This window comes from Coptis chinensis, chromosome 3 (assembly GCF_015680905.1).
Source record: "Coptis chinensis isolate HL-2020 chromosome 3, ASM1568090v1, whole genome shotgun sequence".
In the NCBI taxonomy this organism is placed as follows: domain Eukaryota; kingdom Viridiplantae; phylum Streptophyta; class Magnoliopsida; order Ranunculales; family Ranunculaceae; genus Coptis; species Coptis chinensis.
Genome location: NC_141458.1, coordinates 69,267,883 through 69,294,841, shown reverse-complemented (window position 1 = coordinate 69,294,841; position 26,959 = coordinate 69,267,883). Strand labels below are relative to the sequence as shown.

Here is a 26,959-nt window from a genome sequence, read left to right as displayed (position 1 = left end):
GCCTATACTACACCATAACAGGCTATTTGCAACGGCAAAAAACCGTTGCTAATAATTTTCGCAACCTTTTTAAGCGTTGTAAATATAGAGTGGGTAAAGTGTTGGAAATATTTGCAATGGTTAATAAGCGTTGCAAACAGAAATTTCCAACGGTTATTAACCGTTGCAAACAGAAATGTCCAGCGCTTATTAACTGTTGCAATAATGATTTGCAACGGCTTTTTTATTTCACAAACGCTTTTTAAGCGTTAGTAATTTGTTAAAAATATTACCAACATTTTTTAACCGTTGCAAAATTGTTAGTTAATTTTAAAAAAAATTAATTTTAAAATCGTTTGTAACGGTTATAAACCGTTGCTAATGTGTTGCTAATAAAAAAACAAAAAAAAATCTCATATTTTGTAACGAGACTAGCTAAACCTACAAAAAAATGAATGGCATCCACAATTTTGTGCCACTGAATACCCATAAAAATGATAAATTAAATAACCTACAAAGAATTGAATTTCAGTAACATTTGAAATAACAAGAAAGAACATAAATCAAGGTGAGGCTTGATCAGTCTTTCATTCCAGTAAATTAGGCTTGACTGGTCTCTGCTTCCTCTCTTCTTACTCTCACTTCCCCTCTGTCTTTCCAGCTCATGAGAGTTGTCTCTGTCACGGCGTCTCTATCGACTCCGGTCCACATCAGTGTCCTTATCCTTGTGTCTGATTGATGACTTACGTTGTGGACTCTGGCTTTGGCTGTGATTGCGACTACGTTTTCTCAAAGAATCACGAGATTCATCTCATCTATCTCTAATCTCCTGAGATGGCATCCCTGCAGTATAAAGCACATAATGAATAACACCAACAAATTCAGGTGAAAAAAAAAATACTATCACACTAATTGTATATGTGGTGTTATTCATCCATCTTTAAAATGAAAGTAAGACTTTAACATGATACAGAGTTATTCAAACAATAAAATATTACATAAAATTGCACAACAGACTCAATACCCATGTCATACATTAACATGCAGGTTCTTCTCTTAAGTACAAGTTAAGTCAATTGAGAGAAATTCTAAACTTGGATTCACCTAACAAATTTATTTTTTCAGTACTCGGGATTAGTCAGACAAAGGAGACAGAAATTATCCCTAGAATGTTGTAAAAACCATGTTGTCCATTATAGGAGTTCTACTATTAAAATTGTTAGAGATAATATTGGCTTTTAACATTTGAGACAAAAGATCTTACTTCTCCCCAAGACATCTTCATTGGGATCTGATAATCCAAATTCAGATTGCAGTCTTCATCACTGATAAGCAACTTTCCTCTCTATTTCCTCTAGGCTCTTCATTCCTCTGTCTTCAAGAGACTCACGGTATTCCATCACAGCAACTTCAAGACGCCTCAACTTTTGCCTACAGCATACAACATGGTACCTGAAAAGTATAAATTTTACAGATCACATAAATTTTACACAAGATATATAAATTGAAAGTTAGTTGCCAATACAATATTGTAACACCTTTGTTCTTCATTCATGCCATTGTTAGGTTGTGACAAGTTATGCCAACTTCAGTTGTAACCTCCACATCATCACCCTTATTAGGACCACTTGTACCAATTTCACTTCGAGAAGATGAATAACTTGATGCTAAACCCTGGGCACTCTTATTTTCTTCATCATCCTCTCGAGCCCACTTAGAGCGGGCAAGACAGATCAGATTTTCCTTTTGATGTAAAGGCTTTCAGTTCAGGCTGTGGAATAGGCAACGTTGGGGCCAAGGAAGCAGAACTTTTACCTTGCAACCCCTTTGCATCAACTCCATTATGTTTCCATCCGGAGGACATCAATGGCTCAATCCCACGGTTTGCATCTCTATCACCGATGTCACTTGCGCTCCAGCCACTAGCATCCTTCAAATGACTAGCTGAACGTGAATGTAACTGTCCATATCTCATTTCATTATCAGGCTCGTAAGACTTTTCTGTTTCATTCTCTTCCAGACTAAGCAGTCTTGCAACCATCATTTCTCTACCACCACCAAGTGATAGCCCATTATATCTACAACATCGTTCCAGATCAGACAAGGAAGATTTGACAACTCCTTCATGGCGGCTACCTTTCCCATTGCCATTGCATAATCTTGGTCGAGCTTAACCCTTCAGTGATATCTCCAGAGCTTGACCGGTTTTCAATTTCGGTGCATCCCCACATATAGAATGGAAAGGGTCACACCGAGCTTCGGATCGAAGAAAAGTAGCTCGTAGCCCATTCACATATGCATCTGAAAACAGAAACCAATCTGCCCATATTTGGAGAACCTTGAAACCCGTTCACGAAAGCATCCAAATTAAGATCATGTCAAGGCAGGTTCGAATGTTCACAAAGAGGAGTCTAGCAGAAAACCAAAAGATATCTTACCTTGAGGGGCTGGCGTGATCCTTCCAAAGGACACTACAAGATTACAAGTCATTGAAGCTCTCCATAATGTCAGGTAATGTGACTTCAAATTTTGTTCGGTATGCAGAAGCATTTCTTACAAGAGCACTACTATTGTGGAGGATATAAAAAACAAGCATGAGACTGGCAACTTTAGTGGGTATTAATGTTTCTTTAAGAGTCAAAGATTCAGTAAGAATCTTAACTATCCACAAATACAAAAGCAAAATAATTTTTTAGTAACACAGATATTGTAGACTAGAAGCCAAAGATGAGGAATGCAGCAACAGAGTTCAACCTATTCTTTACGAAATCTACAACTATTCTTTGCTTGTCTAACCTCTCTATTACTTTGTCTTTTTCTTTTAGCTCCTCTTCTGCCGAACCTTCAATAATGAGATATCTTCCAATTTAGATTTTAACTCGGCATTTTCATCCATAACCACTTTTAGGGACTCGCGCTTGTTTTCATCCAATTTAGATTTTAATAACACAAGCTACAAACTCAAAAAAAAACAACTAACTATACCTGGTCGTAAGCAAGAACAGTGGCATTGTAACCATGGAATAGTGCATCAACCAACGGAGCATAACCGTAGAACTGTCCACCATTCTCCCTCCTCCTTTATCCGGGCTTGGGACTGGCAGTGCAAAGACTTTCATTACTTTAATCATATTTTTGGAATTTAATCAAAGACTGAATACCACTTCCTGTTTATTTAGATATTAAAAGAGAATACACCTAAAAATGACCAATGCAATGAATCCACGAAAGTATATTAATTTCTGTCTAAAACCTGTACATTATATATGGGATATATTAGACAATAAAAGACCCCAACATCATACACACAAAGATATTATGATATATGAAGAAACCCCAAAATATCAGTACAACTACAACATGATCGAAGGATTATCAAAAAAAAAAACTACAACATGATCAAACAACATAACCAAAACCCAAAAAATGAAAAAACCCCATCAAAAACGTTGGATCAAAAACCAAAACAAACATGTAATAAAACATACCCATAACCAATACACTTCATATGTATATCTCCCATAACATGAAAGAAACAAGTAAAAAAAATCATTATCAGCATACCCCTTTCATAAAAAAAAAAAACAAACCAAATATACCATTACAAGATCAGACATGAAAGAAACATGAAAAATAACTCATTATTATAAAACCTCATTCATCAAACACTTATAATAATATACTTAATCAACAAGCCATTAACATTATCATAAAAAAAAATACCAACATCACATATATTCACTGAACTAAAAATAGAGAAAGTATAGTAGTACTACCAGCAGAGAAGGTTGGTGAAGTAGCAGGACAAGAAGGACGTGCATCAACAAGACCAATAGCACGGAGAAGATCAAGAACACTAAGTTCATTGTCATCAGCAGTAGTTTTTTTGTCCATGTCATGATAATCTTTCACAGCAGCATTTACATGGTGAAACATTGGATGAATAACACCATGAAAAAGCCCCAATCACGGCAGAGTATCATTCGGTGGAAACACTTTCATCTCCAATTAACTTCACAACATAACAACAACAAGATAAAAAGGTTGTCACCAACACTTTCATCTCCATTATAGGCTAATTAACTTCATGTTTATGAGCTAAAACAGTAAGATGGTTAGAAATTGAGAGAAAGGCGATATACATACCTCAACCGATGAAGCCATCTTAAAGGAAAACCAAATTAATAACGTTGGTCTCTTAAAGTTTCAGAATTTGGTAGTTAGAGTTTGAAAATTGAGCAAAGCAGTGACAGAGAAGATAACAAAACCCTAACATTGGTAGCGGCTGTGAGAGAGAAAGAGAGGTTTTCTATTTCGACATACGAGAGCGATTTCTTTTTTGTTTCCCTATTTTTGAAATTTTGAAATTGTTTTGGTTTTTTGGATTTCTAACGCTTATCACACGGTTTTAAAACCGTTAGAAATTAATTCTTGAAATTCATGCGAATTTAAGCAAACACTTAACAACATTCCTAACACTTAAAAATCATAGGCGACTTACCAACGGTAAAAAACTATTGCAAAGCAAAAAATATGCATGTTACAAATATCCTATTATGATGTAGTCTACGGTGGCTACAACCAAATCCCACTGACAGAAGAAGACCAAGAGAAAACCTCATTCGTAACAGAGTAAGGAATTTACTGTTACAACGTCCTCCCGTTCGGACTCAAGAACGCTGGAGCGATCTACCAATGACTCATCACTGATATGTTCCAAGACATGTTAAATGATACCATAGAAGTCTACATAGACGACATGATCGTAAAAAGCAAGAAAGCTGGAGATCACTTAGATCATCTCACACAAGTGTTCTCCAGACTTCGGCGAACTCAGATGAAATTGAACCCCGAGAAATGCCTCTTTGGAGCATCCTCTGGGGAATATCTGGGGTATCAGGTCTCATAACGTGGGATAAAAGCAAACCTATATTAGATTCAAGCGTTCTTGGACATGCCCGACCCAAAAACAAAGTAGTAGATACATAAACTATCAAGAATGGTGGCAGCTCTAAACCGATTCATATCGAGAGCATCAGACAAATGCCGACCTTTCCTGCAAATTATCAAGAAGAGTGAACAATTTTCATGGAAAGAGCAATGCCACCAAGCGTTCTCTACTCTTAAGGACTGCTTGTCAACACCACCTGTGCTGGCAAAACCAAATGATGGTGAAACACTGGGGCTATACTTAGCTGTGTCTGACTTCGCTATCAATTCAGTTCTCTTCAAAGAGGAACATAACAAAGAGAAACCAATCTACTTCATAAGCAAGACATCGTTGCCAGATGAGAAGAACTACTCCCACATTGAAAAGGTAGTACTGGCATTATTTTACTCAGCAAGAAAGTTCAGACCATACTTCCAAGCACATCCAATCAAAGTGCTCACCGACCTCCCGCTAAAGAAGATCCTTCTTAAAGCCAACAAAACAACTCGCATGGCAGTATAGGCAGAAGAATTTGGTGAATAACATATTGAGTTCACCCCAAGAACCTCTCAGAAAGGTCAGGCTGTTGCTGATTTCTTAGCGGATTTCCCAGTTGACAAACTGAATTGGGAACCAAAGGTCGACACCCCAACCTCTATGCAACACGACCCATTAGTATGGTCACTCTACGTGGATGGAGATAGCAATCTAAGTGGCAGCAGAGTCGGAGTAGTCCTAGTGTCACCAGATGGTTCTATGGTGGAAAAATTAGTTCGCTTTGATTTCGCGACCTCCAACAATGAAGCTGAATACGAAGCCCTGATCATGGGACTCCGTATGGCATTAGAGCTTAAAGTTCAGGAGCTCAAGGTCTTAAGCAATTCACAACTGGCCGTTCGCCAGGTCGCCAACGAGTATACCACTAATGAAGGTAACCTTTCTAAATACCTTCAAGTTGTAAACCAATTACTGCCTTTTTTTAAGAAAGTCACTATACACCATTTCCTATTGGAAGAGAATCGCTACGCTGATAGCTTGGCGTACCTTGCGACCCAAACACCGAACTGTGACCTTAGGAAGCTACTCATCGAAGTAATTGATAGACTTGCTTACCAAAATGAGCACGTCCTAGAAATAATCAACCTATGCCCACTCTCTAACACTTAGAGGAGTTAAACATGGATGCAACCTATCATAGATTATATCCAGCTAGGCAAAACAACAGTAGATTGCACCAAGGCTAGACAAATTCAATACCAGTCAAGTCACTATTGCCTAATAAACAACAAACTTTTCAGAAAGTCCATCGGAGGACCCCATCTGAGGTGCATAAGCCCAAAATAGGGTCAGATGATTTTCACAGAAATCCAGGAAGGAGGGAGAATGCGGAAACCACGCAGGAGGTCGCTCTGTGGCCCACAAAGCGATCTCACAAGGATATTTCTAGCCAAGAATGTAGATCGATGCAAAGAAGTATGTGCTAAAATACACTAAGTGCTAAACATTTTGCCACAATATCATCTAGCCAACTCGAGAACTCATCAACATTGCCAGCCCTTGGCCATTTCACATGTGGGGCTTGGACATCATGGGTCCATTCATTTAACAGAAAAGCACAGGCTTCTGGTTCGTCCTAGCTGCGACAAATTACTTCACCAAATGGGTAGAAGCGATCCCCTTGGCTCATGTCAAGGAATCTAATGTCAAAAACTTTATTTGGACCAACATCATTACCAGATTTGGCCTCCCCCACACACAAGTAATGGATAATGGCTCCCAGTTCAATGGAAAAATAGTTAAAGAATTCTTGGCTAAATGGAAGATTGTTTACGCGTTCTCCACTCCCCAGTATGCTCAAAGCAATGGTCAAGCAGAAGCTAGTAACAAAGCAATTTTGGAGAACTTGAAAAAGAAGATTGAAAAGAACAAAAGCCAGTGGCCAATACAGCTAGAAAACATTATATGGGCTCATAGAACGACAACTCGTTCTAGTATAGGGGAGTCACCGTTCTCACTATGCTTCTGATCGAGGTCATTCCTCTTGAAATGATTCTGGCGACTCGATCTGAGATCGTCGAATCTAGTCAGAACGATTCCATTCTTGCTCGAGAGGTAGACTTACTTGAAGAATGACGCGACCTAGTAGCCATTCGAGTGACATCCTACCACCAAACTCTGAAGAAGACATACAACAAGCGAGTTAAGGCTTAAATACAGAAATATGCAATGTACTTAGGTCCTATTAACACTTATATCATCATATAATTTTTTTTTCACAAGCGTATCAATGTACTATGCTTGATTTCACAAAAATAGCAATCTGTTAGAATTTGTCAGTTAAGTGATGATGTGTCCATTTATTTTCAATTTTCTTTTTTTGTATTTTCCACCTGGCATAATATTAGGACGTGATGTGGTGAAAATAATACACCTAATATAATGGGTGAGATTGATAACTCTTAAGACCCGAAAAGAATAAGGACCCAGCCCCCAAAAATGATAGAACCCGACCCATGAAATAAAAGATTATAACCCAGCCTAACAATCTAACCTAAATTCTTATACTAACCAATGACCAGGTGTACAGGATCACCCTCCCCCTCATCTTCTTCCTCAACCATCGAACCAGCAAACCCATCTTTCCTCCAAGACACGACTTAGAAATAATAATAAAAGCCAAAATACAACCCTCTCCATTGTTATTAATAAAATCTTTACTAGTGATCCCAAAATAACTGACAATAGAGATAGATCCCAATGACAAGAGATCTAACAATATCTATAACAGACCTGAAGGGGAACTCTTGGAATGCAACCCATCACAAATTCAAGCAGTTATAGTGATGGGTTTATTGAATGTGTTGTCTAGTCACTCAGCATATGAGGAGTATCTAGGCGGCCAATTGGAGCCGTCATGGTCAGAGAATCCGATTATAAAGGAAGCATTTGAGAGATTTGCACTTAAAATAAAAGAGATGGAAGTCACTGTTAAGCGCAGAAATAAAAATCAAAAGTTAAGCAACAGAACTTGTGCTGGGGTACTCCTATATGAGCTCTTGAATCCAACTTTTGAAGCAGGGGTGATAGGGATGGGTGTTCCAAATAGTATCTCCATTTAGAGCATTATGATTATCGGTTTTATGTTCTACGAACAAGCAACTTAAATAATGAAAAAGTGGGATCTGATTTGTACCAGCATTTTGAATAAGCGAAATAAAAGTGCATTTTCGATTATATAATTGTGAATTTTGTGCTGTGCTGATTTTACTGTTTCATTACTAGCTACTAACTCAAAACTAACATCCAATATATAAACCAATACCAAACGAAAAAATAATAATAATAAAAAAATGGCAGCATTGATTTTAGGGTTTGCTGGCTCGATGGTTGGGGAAGAAGATGAGGGCGAGGGTGATTCTGACACCTGGTCGTTGCTTAGTATAAGAATTTGGGTTAGATTGTTGGGCCGGGTTATAATCTTTTGTTTCATGGGTCGGGTTATGTCATTTTTGGGGCTGGGTCCTTATTCTTTTTGGGCCTTAAGAGTTATCAATCTCACCCATTATATTAGGTGTATTATTTTCACCACATCATGTCCTAGTGTTATACCGGGTGGAAAATACAAAAAAAAAATTGAAAATAAATGGACACATCATCACTTAACTGACGGATGCTAACAGATTGCTATTTTTGTGAAATCGGGCATAGTACATTGATATGTTTGTGAAAAAAAAATTCTATGTCGATACAAGTGTTAATAGGACCTAAGTACGTTACATATTTCTATATTTAAGCCACGAGTTAACCCTCGAAGTTTCCAACCTGGTGACCTGGTCTTGAAGAAGATTAAGGATGACTCGAAACTGGCACCAACATGAGAATGAAGGCCCTTACATACTGGAACGAGTCGTTGGCAATGAAGCATATTAAATCAAAACCTAAGACGGACAAGCATTACCACGTCCTTGGAATACTTTCTTGTTAAAGAAATTTTATCAATAAAAATTTCATTTCCGTGAGTTCTTTCTCTTAACACTATACACATAGTTTTTATTTTGCATCAATGCACTGCAATCTCTCAATGTTATTAAATAGATGCACAACTCGCTCTCTAAAAGCAAAACGTTAACTTGAACTAAAATGCTTTCCAGAGCTCAAACGTTCTTTGTGCTAAAACGTACACTCGAGCTCAGGGGTACAAAGCTCACACACTTCTCACTAGTTGGATACCTACACTCTAGGGTCAACTTAGTGCAGAGCGCTCTCTAAGAGCAAAAAGCTCAAATGAACTAAAACGTTCTCTATGATAAAATGCTCACTCGAGCTCAAGGGCTTCATAGCTCGAACACTTCTCACTAGTTGGCGGCCTACACTTTTAGGGTCAGCTAAGTGTAGAACGCTCTCTAAGAGCCAAACACATACTTGAACTTAAACGCTCTCTAGAGCTTAAACGTTCTACATAATTAAACACTCACTCAAGCTCAAGGCTACATAGTTCACAGCCTACTTAGCCTTAACATTTCTCACTAGTTGAGGACCTGCAATTCTAGGATAAACATAGTGCAGAATGCTTACTTGAACTAACATGCTCTCCATAGCTAAAACGTTCTATACAGTCAAACGCTTATTCGAGCTCATCGGCTACGTAGCTCAAACACTACTCAATAATTGAAAACCTACACTTCTAGGGTTAACTACGTGTAGAATGTCCACTAAAAGCAACACGCTTACATAGGCTAAAATGATCACTAGAATAAAACACTTACTCCAACTCTAAGAGCTACCCAACAACTCGATCACTCGAGACGAAAGCTCTCTAGAGCCACAATCTTATTGCTCTTGCAAAATGTACACTTCTAAGTTCAAATTAAGTACGAATATCAAAATAGAAGGCAATCACATTCAAGACAGAAGCAAAAAGATGAAAGCAATACGTATGCAGTTTATAAACATCAATTATGAACTGCCTGAACAGACTTAGGAACCCAGTTCATATACTAACCGAGCTGTCGGGACATCCCAGAAAACTAGCTCTGTTAGCACGATCGCAAAATCATACCAAACTGCCCAGAACATTCTGGGAAATCAGTTCGTCCAAGTCCCAAATTAAAAGCATATAATAAAGGCAAACTGCCTAGGTCGCCCCAGGTTATCAACTCTTAATGTATCTGGCTCATGATACGCAACAAAAACAATAAGGCGAACTACCCAAGCGAGCTTAGGAAACCAATTACATTGTATCACAACCACTTAAAAATTCAGCAACCTCACAACTCTCACAAGAAGAAACATAAATCAAATAACATTGGACAAAGCTTCGGTTTGCAAAGGCTCAAAGTCATCAGGAATACCACTCTCAACATCAGTAGACAGAACGGCAACAGAAGTTTCTGGAATGTCGACATGCACCTCTATTCACTCAGCAACAGCAATAATACTGGTAGACGGAGCATTACTAGCATCTCCAGGTACGTCATACACACTTGTACCTCGAGCCTCATGTTCATGCTCTTCTTTCAATTGAAAGTACGTCTGCTCCAGTTCATCATAATCTTGGCACACATTGTCATACGCTTGTCGAGCTTTCTGAGTGACCGATTTGCAGTTCTTGGCATACTCAGTTACCGTACCAACCTTTCCTGCAATTCGGTAATCGAGCTGGCCATTGTCAACCTCTCCAGTACAACGTCATTGTACACCTTTCTCAGACCCTCCATTTCTTTCTTTTCAGCCTCTTGAACGATTTACACGTTCACCAATTCTTCTTTAACCTTCTCCAGCTCGCCTTTCTCAGCTTCACTTATCTGGGCCGTGTGTTTCAATTTCTAATACCCAACAAGCAACTAAAAAAGAAACATCAATGTTAATTCCATCCATAAGATAGAAAAGGAACAAATAAGATTAAAGCTTACAAAGCAATAAGCCATGTCCATGGTCCTCAGATTCTCGTCCAAATCTTTAGCGTCTAGCTCCTTCCTATCACCATCCAACACAACTCCATCCAAGATACAACTAGCAATGGGTGCCGACCTTAGGCTGCAGTTAGATCGTTTAACTGCATGCTTCTTCCCTATCTTCTCACTAACGTAGACGAGGTTGTGATCCAGGTCGTCACCCCTGCTCCTCACAGAAGCCGACTTACCACTCTCTCTAGCAGCCGCTTTTCCCTTACCTCCCATATCAACTTCCAGACTCAACCTTTTCTCAAAACTATCCAGGTCGGGTATGCTCAGATCGAGCCAGCCCCTAGAGTTCGAGCTCCTGGTCGCCTTCCTGCTAGTTCGCTCGGGCAAAGCACCCGACCCACTCCCAGTAGAGCGGTTAGCAACCCTAGCCACCTCGGTGGCCCTAGGATCAGGTGCATCTACTTTTGGTTTAGCCAGATTGCTTGGCTGGTGTGGCACGAACCCAATCTCCTCCAGGTCCAAAGGTGAGCCCTCCCTCGACCTCTCCTGTGGAGCGACTCCCGCGCCATCAGCACCACCATTGATAGGTCACCTTACTGACCCACCCCCAGACCCAGAGGTCCCAGCTCCTCCGACAGGATGCCCATACCCAGAACGGTTCTTATTCTTTTCTTACCTAGTAACAATTCCATTGTTTTCCCTTTCCATTATTGAATCAGTAGATGACTCACTATCAATTCGACCACGCGCTCGCTTCTTTTGGTTCCTTCTCTTCAAACGTATTACCCAACCCCTCTCTCCATAAAGTAGTTCGTTACTTCGAGCAACCTTTTTTGCTTCTGAGCTCGACTTAGCTTAGCGAACTTCTCAATAACCCCACGCAAATTCCCCCTTGAAACAGCGACCTCTGCAAAATGTCAAAGAAATGAATCAAATTCGAAACCCACTACCAAAACATATGAGCAACAGACAAAAAAGCGATACATACTAGTAAAATTACAAACCCTAGTTTCAACACTAAACACAGAGGCACAATAATTTCCAACCACCAACAACGGTCTCTTTTCCTAGGGTTCGTACTAACCCCATCTAGGATGCTCGACTTCCTGGTCAGTGTCTGTAAACTAAAATTGTTGGCCCTGGACCCTTCACAACAAAGTGATCCACGATATCAACGACCTCAATGCGATACTCACCACTATCATTCAACAGATCAAATACCCTTAACAAATGCCACGTATTGCCAACGAACTGGCAGGGCGCTTTCTCACAAAAATTTTAAAAATCATAGGTTAACCTGGAGAACGGTAACCTCATTGCAGCCCTCAACTATCCCTTACAAACCAGCACCCCATAATCTCTAGAAACGAACTCTGTACTAAAAACGTTCTCTACAGACCCCAACTCGTAAATAGCCAGTTCGCTGACCGTTATACCACAAGCTTTCCTTAACTCTACAAAGTTATTTACAACGTTTCTATCTACAATTCTAGGAGGTAAACCACTAGAAGAAGAAGATGCCATAGCAGAACTGGAATTACTCGCTATAGCTATTACAAATGCTGATCTCACTTCTACCTCCTCACTCTTGAAACCTACCAATTCTGCTATTACTTCATCAGGTCGTGTATCATCTGAATCAGACATGTTTTGATTGTTGTTTTTTCTTATGAACAAAGACCTACACTGGACTACTAAGAGAGAAAGAACAAAAAGCAGGAGAAACAAAAATGGCAGAGAAACTAACCTGGTACTCTAAAACCTTTGCAAAGTTTTGAAAAATGAGGGAACGGTGGCTCTTCAGTTCACCAGCAGCATTTTGTGAAAAAACCTTTCAGTTCCCAAGGCAAGTCATGATTGCACTTAAACCCTAGATGGCACGTCACCTTTTATAGCGTCTTTTCAAATTCCACAAAATGAGGCGGTTGGAATTTCGCCTTACACCTGTTCGCATACTCACATGTGATAAAAACGTGCTATCATTCTCTCTCAACAAGTCGCTCCTTTGCAAAAAAGCGACCTACTCAGATGGGGCTGTGTGAGGGAGGAATATTTACATCCAATGAACCAATGAATATCGTACATGTGTCTAGCATATAGAGAACTACTAACCGACCTCATGTCCTAGTCCTCAAAGCTCGCTTCATAGTGACTCGACTCAGGCAAGAAACCTATTCAACTCGCATCCATAACGATGTCACCACCAACCGATCTCACGTACTCGTCTTGCGAGCTCGCTTCTAAGTGACTGGAGTCTAGTAAACAAATCTCACTCAGAAGCGACCTCTATAGTGCTCAATCCTCTTGTCTACAATAGCTTGTAACGTATGTCTTTACTACAGCCATCAAGACCAAGACTTCAGGCACGCTTCACAATAAATGTCTTTAACTCGCCATCATGGCTCCAAGTGACCTGAAGACCTCGATCTGACCTGACACAGGAAAGCAAGAGGCGCGGGCGCCTTGCCTATATAAAGAGGATGAGGAACTACGTCTGACCTGATTCAAGTTTCCCCTAGCAAAGAGAATTTGATACGTAAGCAGTTCGTCTATACGAACTCGGTCAATTCAATCCCTCAAACAAGCACCTTTCTCCCCAAAGATTGACTACATCAGTAAGGTTAAACGAAATATAACCTTTACATTTATCACATTTATTTTCCCAGTTACTATTCGTGCCCATAAATGAGGAGAAACGTAGAGAAACATTAATCTTTAATCAATAGTGAGAGGTATATGAATGATTAAATAAACAACCCACATATTCAAAATAGAAATCTCATTTAGCTTTATTCTCATGGACCATCATTATGAGAAGGATTCGATTAATTGGTTCATTAAATAACATAGACCATTAATACAATCATATCTTACAAGTTCTCCCAAACAATATCAAATCACTTATGAATGAGTCGCTTTGGACCTGTTCAAGACTTTGAGGTATGTACACGATACAGATTGACAACTTCAATCAAATAATAATGATAGTAACGAATATATTCCTCAAAGGCACCTTCTTTTGGAAGGGGGAGTCATTCTCCGGTTCCATTGTACTTGCTTAGGCAATTATCACGATGTACATTTTTCGAGATCACAAATATTTTTGTCGAGGAAAATTACACAATTCTCATCCATGAGATGGACATATGTCGAACGTTGGGGATGAATTGTCATTACAGCTGCACAAATAATGTTACAATTTAGATTAACTCTAGGTGACTTCTCAGTTCTCATAAATAGGTAGATAAATAAATAATGTCCAAGTACCCGAACATTGATCTCAAGTATAGGCCGAGAAAGAAAGTTGCATCGGAAAAGCACTAGTCGTGTTTGATTGGGCTATAGGAAATAAAACTTGCAAAGACGCTAAGAGAAGTGGAGACCCAGATGCTTATGTTTGTGGTCCGAATTCCAATTGTATCAACCCAAAGAATAGCACTAGATAGTGCTGCATCAACAAAGAAGGAAACGAAGGCAACCCATATGTCTCAAGAAGAAGCAAATGTGCACTTTAAATCTTTGTAAAAGTTTTGTCAGTATTTAAGTTTACATTTGTTTTGCTGACACTTTTCATATTTTTTTTGTGTTTGCATGGATATCAATCTCTAAAAGACATCAACGAGTGCGCTGATCCAAATCACGATCTTTGCAAAGGAAAGTGCAAAAACACTACAGGAAATTACACTTGCCCCTATCCATTTAGTAAGCACGGCGATAGTATGTAAAGTTGGTTGTAGTCTCAAAATCGTGACTAATGTCATGATAAGATGTATAAGGCCGGCTTGCAGAGCTACCGTTCTATGGCTCCAAATCTTTCTTGATGTTTATGGTATGGCTAATCTAATTGTCCAAGGCCTGCATGTATGCAAGTTAAAGTTGCTATGTTTGGTTTATTCAATTCAACAACATTCAAAAAGTGGTTGCTGGGCTTATAAATAATGTGACGACCCAATTGATACCCATAATATCTTGTGAAATTCCAATTCTCAACAAGATTGTTGGGCTTATGGACAATGGGGTAGCCTAATTAAGTTCGATTGTATTGTATTTTATTGTTTTTTTTCTAGCAAAACAAAGTAGGGAATACGGTTTGGTGTTGTTATTTGTGAAGGTAGCGCCGAAGGCGCGGAAAGCTAATCAGTGTCATACAACACATGCACATACTAGTTCTCAATAAATAGCATGGACTCTTAAATTCATCCAAATATTTTCTATAACTAAAAACCCTTAATTCGAATTATCCAATTACTTTTAATATGGGCTTCTTATTCATTTCATCATTAATAATATTTTTCTTCGAAATTTCTGATAATCTATTTAAATTTGTTTACAAAACACTTTTACTAAGGACTATTTAGTCAATTCAATATTTAAGATATTAGAGAACAAATGCAAGTAAGATTTCATTAATATGCAGGCTTTTAGTCTTCTTAACCAAGATTTGCTAAGGGAAAGGTACATTATATTGCTTCTCAATCTAAGCTGGGTCGGGTCTAATAATGATACCAAATGTTGATTTCAGTAACTTCATCCAAATGGTTAAGTAAGTCAATGACAACAATTTTAATATGTGTGAATGAATATCAGTCAAGTTGTTGGTCAAACTATTGATTATAGAGTGATGTAAACTTCAGAAACATACCACATTAGCCTTCGCAATTCTATTTGTCTTCCCATCAGTCCCAATGTCTATTTAGAAATGATCAAACAAAAACAAAGCAGCCGTATTGTAGCAAACGATATGATAATGTTTTTATGATTCCATATGATAACTTAACTATTACTGATAAAAGAAAAAAAACAATATAATACTAAATATTAATGTTAAAGCTAAGAGAAGATACTAATACGTAATCTTACCGTTCTTACGTTTAAATCAATTCTTCTTACTCTCTAAACATATCATGCAATACAAAGAGCAAGGATTCATTCCACACCTAATCAACTAGACGCATATGAACTCAACTAATGAAACGCAAGAAAACAATGTTGAAAGTAATATTTGAGAGTTTAACTAATAAGATGGTATTTGATTTCAACTTATACTAAATTAACTAGAGCAATTAAATATGAATTGATGAATAGAGAAGGTATAGAAAGAGTTTAATTAAAATCCACTCTTCGATTATTTGATATGTTAGAATAGATTGTTGAGAAACTCTTGTCTTTATATTCACACACAAGGTTCAAATATAAATCCTAGACTTTTAATGATCCCTAATTACTTTATACTATCTCTAGTCATAAACTAATTAGCATGCTGAGAGAAAGTTTGGTTTCCATTCTCATGGAAAAACTCACAATTCTCTAATTTAAATTAAACTCTCCTTATATTTAAGTCAAGACAAACCTAAACTTGAAGTACTAAACAACCATTCTACACTAACAAATCAAGTCCTCTCAAAACTTCATTCAAACTCCCTCTAATGGCAGTTTAGCTTCGATTCATTGGACTATCTTTAACAAAAGAATGAAATGAAGACATAATAATAATAATAAAACTTTAATTAAAATAAGAACTTGAAGATCATTAATGGAGGATGGAGGCTACAATAAGAACCCTAAATTATACTAAACTAATTGGGAAGAAGATCATTTTCCTTTGCCCTAATCCTCTTTATAAAATAGAGGTTTAGGTTACAACTTCGTGCATGGGCTTGGGAGCTATATTTTGGGCCACTAAATCAAACCCAAAACCTAAATACTTAAGTCCAAAAGGGTCATAAATGTTAGAATTTACTACAATACCATTTTCATCCGTTTTTACTACTCTGATTGGGTTGAGGCCGATACCATTAGAAAGCGCTTTTTGAGCCAGTCGTTTTGACATAAAATAGGCCCAATTCCAAGGTCTGAGTCCAAAGATACAGCCTGTTGAAGTTTTGTTGACTTTATATTCTTTTTCTACCCGAGTTGACTTTGACTTTCCAGCTCTGACTAGGCTTTAAAAAGTTTTTTCTCTTTAAAACTTGGGTTTTAACCATAGAACTTCTCTAGCAATCATTTTGACTCATTTCCCTTGCAAACATGGTGTCTTTATGCACATATTTAACTCCAATACCTAAAATGCACAAAAATAAGTAAATAGTAATAAACTCCCATTATTATAAACATAATTGGCCCAAATAAAATACTATTAAGGGCAAAACTACAGTTTTGGGTGCTTATCACACCACTCCCAAATAACATTTTGTTTGTCCTCAAGCAAAGATGATAAATTAAACAGATAAATAGCCAAAAAAGTAATCTTAACTAGTCTCATTTCATGGAGTGCAATTGCATTGACCATATGCAATAAGACCTTAAACTACTAGGAATTCCCTAGTGGGCGAGTTATAGCCTCATGAGAGTTTTCCAGAGAAGATACTCACAAACTTCATTTATACTACAACGACTAAGAAAATAAAAGTAATGTTCCCTTAATTAGTCTCAGATATCTATACATCTCACTAGGAATGAATAAAGAATAATTCTTTTGAAACTCAAATTAATGCATGCATAATAGTCAAATCATCTAAAGATAAATATACATACAATGACAGGCCCGTTTCTGAAACTTCTGGATAACGTCCCTAAGTAGGTTCTCACAAGGAATGTGTCAAGACACAAATCACTCTGATTTCTCTACTCAAGTTTCGCTCACTCCAGTGTGCAATGGGCACATGCTTCCACACAATCTCAATGATGTCAAAGGGAGCTGAGGTCAATCAAACACAATTACCACTTACTATCACACCAACCTATTCCTAATTGAGCTAGAGGTCTTTATTATGTGTTGCGGGGCTTAGGTGACAATTTAAGAAGGAAGAAAGTGGATATTTAATTAACAAGTTTGAGAAACTAAGGTCTTCAAAATATGTAACTAGAGAAAGCATTGTTCTTACTTTGCTTCTAAACTTTGTTTCTATACTTATCCTTTTTGTTTTGGCTTTTGACTCCTTTTGATTTTGATTTTTTGGAGTTCTAGCTTATTTTTTTTTTTTGGAAACTTTTTTTTATTTTTACTTTGGAAACATTTTTTTATTTTTTCTAACTAACTAATTTGGTTTTGCACATGTCTTTTTCTTCTCTTCTCTTCATCCTATTTCTCAGACTTATCAAGATGGGTAGGCTATTTTATTTTTTTATTTAGTTTTTATAATGGGTAAGAGATTTATGGTTAATGAAAAGGCTAAAGAAAGGCTCAATAGGGCGACTAGCGAATAAATTAATTTCGTAAGGGTGTGAATTTCTGGCTATATTGATCCAAAGAGGGCCTACATTTTTTCTTAGGATATGGTGTGGTGATAGAGCAAGTGGACGTGTGATTTCTCTACTCGGATTTGACTTCTCCCTTGTGTCATCACTCAGATATTTCACTCATATGAGGCTTGTGGCTAGATTCTCATTGGATTTGTAAATTAAATAGTCTAACCTAGGTCTCAGAAAAATACTGCCAAGTACAATCATAGATGCTCATGCAAGACGTTTATGAAAAAGGCAATGACTATTACCTACATATTAATCTAAGTTTCTAAAAATAATTCTTAATTCAAATGCTAAATGAAACTCTGGACTAGTATCATCACAGAACAAGAAACAATACCAATATCACTAAGTGAATAGTACAAATAATTTTTATGATTTGTTTTTTAAATTTTTTTAGAAAGAAACGTGCATGTTATATAGCCTAATATGTGCCTAAATTTTCAACGTGTTTTTATACCACACCCAAACAAAAACATGTTTTGTCTTCAAAGTATTTAAAAGGAAATAAGGATAGAGAGTACTATGGAAACACGTATGAAAATTTAGAGCACCTGCAAAAACAAAGTTAAACTATACTAATATAGAGAATTAAAAAACATACGCAACTCCTATATGAGTTCCATCTATTATGGGGATAACAATAAAACGAATATCGCAAGGGACATAAGCGGACTCTAACAAAAAATAAAAGTACCAGACATCCATATATTTTAGGCATCTTCCTCCCCTCGTGACTCAACCTGTGAGAAGTGAGGTTCCCTTGCGTCTTCCCAAGCCATAATAACCTGCCAGGCCTTACGGCATGTGTCATCCACCTTAGCCAACCAATTGAGCACTACTTGGTCGGTTGGGGTGTATGGAGCTACCAAGTGAGGTTGTAGACGATGGCCAGGCCAAACCATAACACGTAGAGAGCGAACAAGAAAATTGGTCGGTCGCATAGTGTCAACCCTAACCCAATCCGTGAATTCGCTAGAGAAATCAAGAAAGTAAACCTCATAATGCGACAAATAGTGAGGGGCATAAGAAGAAACCTATGCCGAAGGCTTTGAGCACGTGTAAGACAAGATACTATGGTTTGGGGTAAGTCAAAATGAAAACGTCCCTCAGCTAAAGAGAAACGCTACAAGAGGCGTTATCCACAAAAGAGAAATGCCATCCCCCTAAGACATTTAACATAAGGAAGAACATAGCAGTGCCCACATTAAGCGACATACTACCAAGAACAACGTTATATTGCCCTTGATATTCAATACGAAAAATACCTACACCATACGTCTCCCGTGGTAGAAATTGAACCAATTATTGGAAACATAACCCCATGTGCCAGGGGTGGAAGGGAGAGGAATTCCTAAAGCGTAAGCCAACAGATACTTACTCAGGTCATTGGGTTGGTTATATATAGTGATCTCGGAAGCTTGTTCCCCGTTTGCGTGAAAGAAAAAATGGGAATGGTCATAAAAAAATGAAATGAGGTTGGGTGAATAAGTTTGAACAACACGTACCAGGAGTGACTGCCAACCTTGTTAAATAATCAGATTGCAAAAGAAAAAGCCATAAGTATCGTTGTCAAACAACTCTTCAAAAGACTGTTTAGGGATGACTCGTGGAGTTGTCATGACAACCGGGCAAAGCACTGAGCTTTTGGAAGTGACTAAAGAAAAACCCGAAAGAGAGGGGGCGTGCACCCTGTGTTTTAGCTTAATGAAGGGGCGTCACCCTCAGAGTATAACCGGCTGAGTGACAGTTTTGCATAAATGAAACTATATGCTGAGACATGTATTTATAGTGGTTGGTTACTAAATATAAGTTCCGCAACACTTCTAATTCAAAAAGAAAAAGGAAACCCAAATTAGGAATGGTTTCCAATTGTAACACCGAAAGAGTTTATGGCTATTTAGTATCACATACTTTCATTTTTTTTCCTAAATGGTACCTGTACTTTTTTTTTCTCACCTATTAGTACCACAAACTCTGAATTTGTTTCAATTTAGTACCTCAGTCTATTTTCCGTCTCAATCCGTCCAATTTCGCTAACGGATTTACTATTCAAATTGACTATTCACGTGAGCTCGCCATTAGCGAAATTGGATGGATTGAGATGGAAAAGAGACTGAGGTACTAAATTGAAACAAATTGAAAGTTCGGGGTACTAATAGGCGAGAAAAAAAGTACAGGTACCATTTAGGAAAAAAAATAAAAGTATGTAGTACTAAATAGTCATAAACTCACACCGAAACAACACTGCTGAACTGGGAAGTTCTAATTAGAATTAGCTACCTGACACAACATGAAATAACTCATAAAATTCAATTTCCAGCATGCAAAAATACGTGAATGTAAGAACGTTGTGCTAAATTAATTATACCACCCCCAAACAATTCATGAAATTTGTTGGCACCATTAAAACAATGACATAAATATCCTAATAAATGAAATAAAAACCATGTGATAACTGATGTTGAGTTATAGTGGTAAGGGATTAGTTTGAGGTTCACCATATATTTTTAGAGATGGATTGATAGGAGTTTATGAATGTAAGAAAGTAGTATTCTTAAAGTTCAGGACTTGTTTTTGAGAGAATGAAAACTTGTATTGAAACTTGACTAAACTTGAATGGAAAAACTTGTATTGATGAATGAAAACTTAGATTGAAGATTGTATGACAAACTTGAATGGAAACTTGTATGAAGAACAAACTTAGATTGAAACTTGAAGAACAAACTTGAATTGAAAAATTGAATTGAAGAACAAAAAGTAAATAAAGCAATAAAAACTTGAAAATATAAAGGACTTGAAATTAAAATCTACTCTACTTCCACATGACCATAGATTAAGTCTAAATGCCTTCTCTCCTCCTACTTTTTGGCTTTTATATTACACCTTTTTCCAAAGACTGATTTGCCCTCTCTCTCTACAATCAAAACACCTCACTATGTTGCTTTTTGATTTTCCTTTCTCCTTTTACTTTTGTTTTTTTCTATATCTTCTTGAGTAAGCTAGGTTTTTGAGCAAGTCTTCTTCTGTAGCAAGGCCATCCATCTCCAGTCTTCTGAGTTAAGGACATGACTTTCAGTTATCTAGTTTTAAGTCCTTAACCTTTGACTTTGACCTTGACTTTTTAAGCTCTTTTTCATAGCAGCTTGAATCTTCATAATAAGCGTTAATAAGACTCCTTTTGGCGCAAAAATGCAGCTTTTATGATAAGTGGTCTGAAATGGCCTATAACCTAAAAAAGATAGTAAAAGCTATGAGTTGTTTATTTATTATGCGTAAGAGGGGCTGTAATATAGTAATGTAAAGGTTATAAAATGCACATTTGGGAGCTGATCAACCACCCCCAAATAACATTTTGTTTGTCCTCAAGCAAGGATGAGAGAGAAAACTAAGATCCCAAATGAGTGATTTATTATACTAATCTCATTTTGCAGAGTGCGATTATATTGACCATATGCAATAAGGTCTTAAACCACTAGGAATTCTCTGGTAGACGAGCATAAGCCTCGTGAGAGTTTTCCAGACGACTTCCTCATTGTGGGATTGCCTGACCATATGAAGTTTTTGATGGCTTCTTCTCCTTCTTTGATGCTTTTCCGAGGCCATTTATAGATGCCCATGTTATACACGGGAATGCTATTGAGAATAGATTGTGCCAAGACAACTCGACCCTGAAAGGAAAGTAGCCTTCCTGCCTATCCACTTGCTCTCTTTTTAATCCTGTCCACCAGATTCTGAATGTTGGCGTGACGGACTTTTCCCTTGAAGAGGGGAACACCCAAATAATTTTTTGGTAGGTGGCTTTCCTTCATATCAAACAAGGCTTCCACCTTTTTTCTCTTGGTGGTAGTCATGTTACTGAGAAGCAACTTATTTTTCCCTTTGTTTATCAGCTAACCAGCAGCCTTTTGATATGCCTCCAATGCGTTCCTCAAGTGCACTAGGCCTTTTAGACTTCCATTTGCAAATAATATGATATCATCCGCAAAAAGGAGGTGAGTGGGTGACTAACATTTTACCGCAAAAGCCATCTGGGTGATTCTGCCTGAGAATTGGAGCCTTATAATGGCTGTGCTTAGCGTGTCGTCGGCAAGGGCAAAGAGAATAGGGGACAGGGGATCTCCTTGCCGGAGTCCTCTCCCATTGCCAAAGAAGCCGCAAGGTTTGCCGTTTATCATAATAGAGATTTTGGCACTGCTGAGAACCTTCATAATCATGTCACAGAATGTTGTGTTGAAACCAAATTTGTTAAGGACCAAATAAAGGAATTCCTAGCTAAGTGAATCAAATGCCTGAGAAATGTCTAGTTTGATGACTACATTTCCACCCCTTCTTTTGATATGCATGTCATTGATGAGTTCAGATGCCATGGCAATGACAGTGCTACCTGTTCTTCCCTTCAAGAATCCATGTTGCTTATAGCAAATAATACCCGTGGCAATGGAAGTTAGCCGTTTTGTAGGAATTTTTGTAACAATCTTGAATAGAAAGTTACTCAGTCAAAGAGGCCTAAATTGGCCAATTTCCATAGGATTTTTGCACTTGGGAATCAATACTAAGAAATTTGAGTTCATGCCTTGTGGAATGCTCTGATTTTGGAAGAATGAACAGATTGCTCGACGGAAGAACATACCCTAGAATCCATCAGGCCCCGGAGAACTGTTGGGGTCCATGTTCATAACTGTGGTGGTGATCTCCATCCAATCAGGAATTGCCATGAGATAAGCATTTTGAGACTCTGTGACCAGAAGTGGGATATGGTCCATAAGCTTCTGATTATGCTCTACCGGCCGCGCTTTAAAATTTTCTTTATAAGATTGAACTAAGAATTCCTTGATGGACTTTTGGTCAAACAAGCCTGATTATACTAGAATTAAACTCCTCTGACAGAAGAGACGAGGAGTGAAAGAAGAAGAGCCTGAATGCCTCCTTGCTACGCTTATGAATAACGTATTTAATACGAATCTCAGTGTGCTATAGAAGCTTGGAATACTGAACCAACAATTATTTCCAATGAAAATATGAATTGTAACTAACCTGTGTAAATCGGACTTTCTTTAGAGGGGTGTGGGCGCACTCAAATATAAGGTAACTAGGGTGCGTGCGCACTGTAAAAGAAAACTAAAGGAAAATGCTAATTTAGGTTACTCGAGGTTAGGGTGCGAGTGCACTCAAATATAGGTATAATAGGGTTCGTGCGCACTCTAAAAAATTTGAAATTTTTACAGTAGTTTGCTAAGACATTTACTGCCTTGCAAAGTTTGTAAAACAGTTTTCGGACATACTACAAACAACCGAATGGTTAACCAATCAAAATAGAGCCAAAAATCACCAAATTTTTACTGGAAACTCCTGGAAGATCATGCATGTTCTTGAAAAAATGTTAGTGCAATTGGAGTTCTACAAACCCTTCTTATTGATTGTTGTTCCAGAAATTAAGTGTTGCAAAACTGCAGAAACACACTGGAAACAATCCACTGGTTAGGTGGTCAAAACAAATAAAAAACTCTTCCAATTTTTACTGTAGACTTGTGACTTATGATAGACACTCCTGTAAAAATTTTAGAATTTTTGGAACTGCCTACACAACCCTACTTGTCTGTTTTTCCAAAAACTTACTGTGTACAAGCTGAAATACAACAGTGTAAACATGATAATAGTTCACTAGGTAAAACAACTAGGAAATATCTGCAAATATTCCATTAAATCAACAACACCGTAAATATTATTCTTGAAAAATTACAAATTTTTTAGAAATTTAGAAATACTTTTACTGGAGTAGTCTTCACTGTGATTCTGCAATCTTAAGGGAGCGCGGGCGCACTCTGTGAAAGGCAAAAGGGAGGGCGGGCGCGTTCTGTGCTTAAAACAGTGAATATCAAGTTAAACAATAATGAAAAAGTGAGAAACAAGAATGAAAAATTAAAAGGGTGGGTGGGTAGAGAATGGGGGATTGCCCCTTGGATTCAACCAATTTAATTTTTGTCCTAAATAAGTTTAAGATGGCAGTGGCGCTATCTGATAAACCGTTAATTTATACTACCAAAACAGTAAATTGAATGTGAAGAAATAGTAGAATTAATGAGGAGAAAAAGATATAGAGTGAGTAATAAATCCACCTAATGATTAGTTTCATGCAAGTTACGAATTATTCATTGAAAAGAGATAATCTTTAGGTTTTCACGCAATGATCTAACCTAAAGCCTCAAACTTTATCATCCCTAGCAACAACCAACATCTCTATAGTCATTATTACAAGCATGTAGGATTATTACAACCATGTCTCTCGACTTAATTATAACAATCCCTAGTTTAATTTACTATAGCCTTATTTTGGAAGTCATACAATACACTAAACTCATTGAAACACATACACAATTAAATAATTATACTAAGCAATCTATTCCTCATTAGGTTTCATAATCACTCCCTCTAATGGGGGAGATTAGCTTAATATCATTGGATTAATTAAACTAAAACAATGAAAAGAAGACATAATGGAAAGAGAAACAATTGAATTCAATAATAATAATAACGTGAAGGTATTTTAATAGAGGTTTTATGGAGGCTACAATTATACACCCTAATTACATAAACTATATTAAACTAAAGAAAGGGGGAGAGAGAGAGCTAAATTATTCTAACTAATAAAAGAGAGAGAGAAAAAACCCTAATTTACAACTAAACTAAAGAGGGGAGTAGCCAAGTTATGTTTAGCCTTAACTCTCTTTATATAAAAGAGGCTTAAGTTTACAATTTCGTGCATGGGATTTGGAGCTATGCTTTGGGCTATTAAATCAAGTCCAAAGCCTAATTACTTAAGTCCAAAAAAGGTTTCTTTACGAGAATTTATTGCAAAACTTTTTTCATCTACTTTTGCTACTCTTATTAGGTTAAAGCTTGGACCATTAGAAATATCTTTCCGAGCATGTTGTTTTGACATATAATAGGCCCAATTTTGAGGTCTGAGTCAAAAGATACGGCCTGTGGAAGTTCTATTGACTTTTCTCTTTTTTCTACTCGCGTTGACTTTGACTATTCAGCTTTGACTTGGCTTTAAAAATGCTTTTTCTCCTTGAAACTTGGGCTTTAATCATATAATTTCTCTAGCAAGCAATTTGACTCCTTTCTCTTGCAAAAGTGACGTATTTCTTCACATAATTGATTCCAAGACCTAAAATACACAAAAACACGTAAACATTATTAACTCTTATTTATTATAAGCATAATTGGCCTAAATATAATACTTTTAAGTGGTCCAAACTACAGTTTTTGGCTCATATCAATATTCTACTATGAAAACTTTTTGGGTTTTATATGCATGAAAGAAAAATGAAAAAATTTGGCATGATGTATCTGTTTTACCTTCTACTCATATACCAAATTCCAAAAGAAAACAAATAAAATAAACATATATAATATTTAAACATATAATTAAACTTATACTAAACGTCATAATAAAGAAAAATATAGCAACAATAAAACATATATTATCTATACGTACACTAGGGAGCTGCCTATTCAGAATCCATGCATGACTCATCTCGGCATCTAGAAGATCCTTCTCTTTGATGACGTCGGGTCCTAACATGTCTATCACTACGCTGAAAACGTGACACTGTTATAGTGACACTGTGCTGAAAACGTCACTGTTTCTGCGGGAAGGACCGCTGCTCCTCTATGAGAGTATGTTGTTCCTCTCTGATGGTCTGCTGTTCTGCTATGATGTTCCCCTGAGTTTCCTTGAGCTGGTGGAGGTATGCATGCAGAATCCTCTGGGCTCCATGGAGGAAGTGAATTCCATCCATAGGCTGAGTGAACTGTAGAGTGGCATCTTCAGCGAAGTAATCTACTTTCTCAATCGGGCGTCCTTGCTTGGCGGCTCTGGCAGCAGGTGGAAGCTATAATTTTTGGACGCAGTGGGCATAGATAAGATCTGTGGTAACATCCTTGACCTCCACTAGGGTGTCTGTGGCCTCAAACCCCCAGTGCGGCATGATCTTGGTGACCAGCACTGGTAGAGGAGCGGTGGACTTTTTGGGTTTATAGAGTTGCTCCCAAATGAAGGTGACAATGTAGAAGATGTTTTTCTACTCTTGAAGAATCCATAGAATATGGAGCATCGCCTTACCGATATCAGAAAGCTTGGCTGAGCCTAGCAGGTTATAAGCTGTCCACTGAGATACTGCCAACTGATTCTTTCGTAGTGAACTCTGGAATGCGCAGTGAGACTTGGGGTTTTTCACCCCCTCGAGAAGAGTCTTTACCATCATACATTGATGGTCTTGTTGTCTGGGGACTATTCCGTCTGAACATAAACCTTCAGAGGAATCCCCATAACTCCACTCACCACCTCCTTATTGAGCTCAAGCGAGTGACCATCCTTGACAACCGTGATGCGGTCATCCTCCCCTCTAAGCATGTAGTTATAAAATGAAAGAGTAAGAGAGGGAGAATAAGCGGTACCTTCCAACAAAACCAAGGGTTCCCATCCTCTTCTTCTAATCTCAGCCTTGAAGTACACTTCAAATAGATATGAATTGAAGAGGTTTTGAAAATTTTCCTCCGGCACAATTTTAAGAAATCAAGCCATTTAGAGAAGGGATTGATAAAATTGGGGTTTTGAGTTAGAAAGAGGGTTGAAAATGGAGCAGGCTATGAAAAAATTGGGTGGTGGTGTGTATGGGTGAACCAGCAGTCGCGAGCTAGAAGAGGGTTGTCGTGAGCTAGTATGGGCGGATAGGGTTAGGGATTTTTGTGAGGAAGAAGAGGAATGTGCAGTGGGTAGTTGCGTGGGCTAAGTATATTTGATGGCACGCCTGAGGCACGTGCCTTTTAAGTGAAAATGAAATTTTGGTCCAAGCCCAAATAAAATTAGGAAATTCCTATCTTGTCCTCA

The 26,959-nt window shown here is 37.7% G+C and overlaps 2 pseudogenes; one reads left to right on the top strand and one right to left on the bottom strand.

Annotated features, from left to right (window-relative positions):
- Nucleotides 1-940: 940 nt before the first annotated feature.
- LOC147510552 (protein RRC1-like) lies at nucleotides 941-3,915 on the bottom strand (annotated as a pseudogene).
- A 1,819-nt stretch (nucleotides 3,916-5,734) lies between these two features.
- Nucleotides 5,735-8,028, top strand: LOC147510551 (linoleate 13S-lipoxygenase 2-1, chloroplastic pseudogene; annotated as a pseudogene).
- The last annotated feature ends 18,931 nt before the right edge of the window (nucleotides 8,029-26,959 follow it).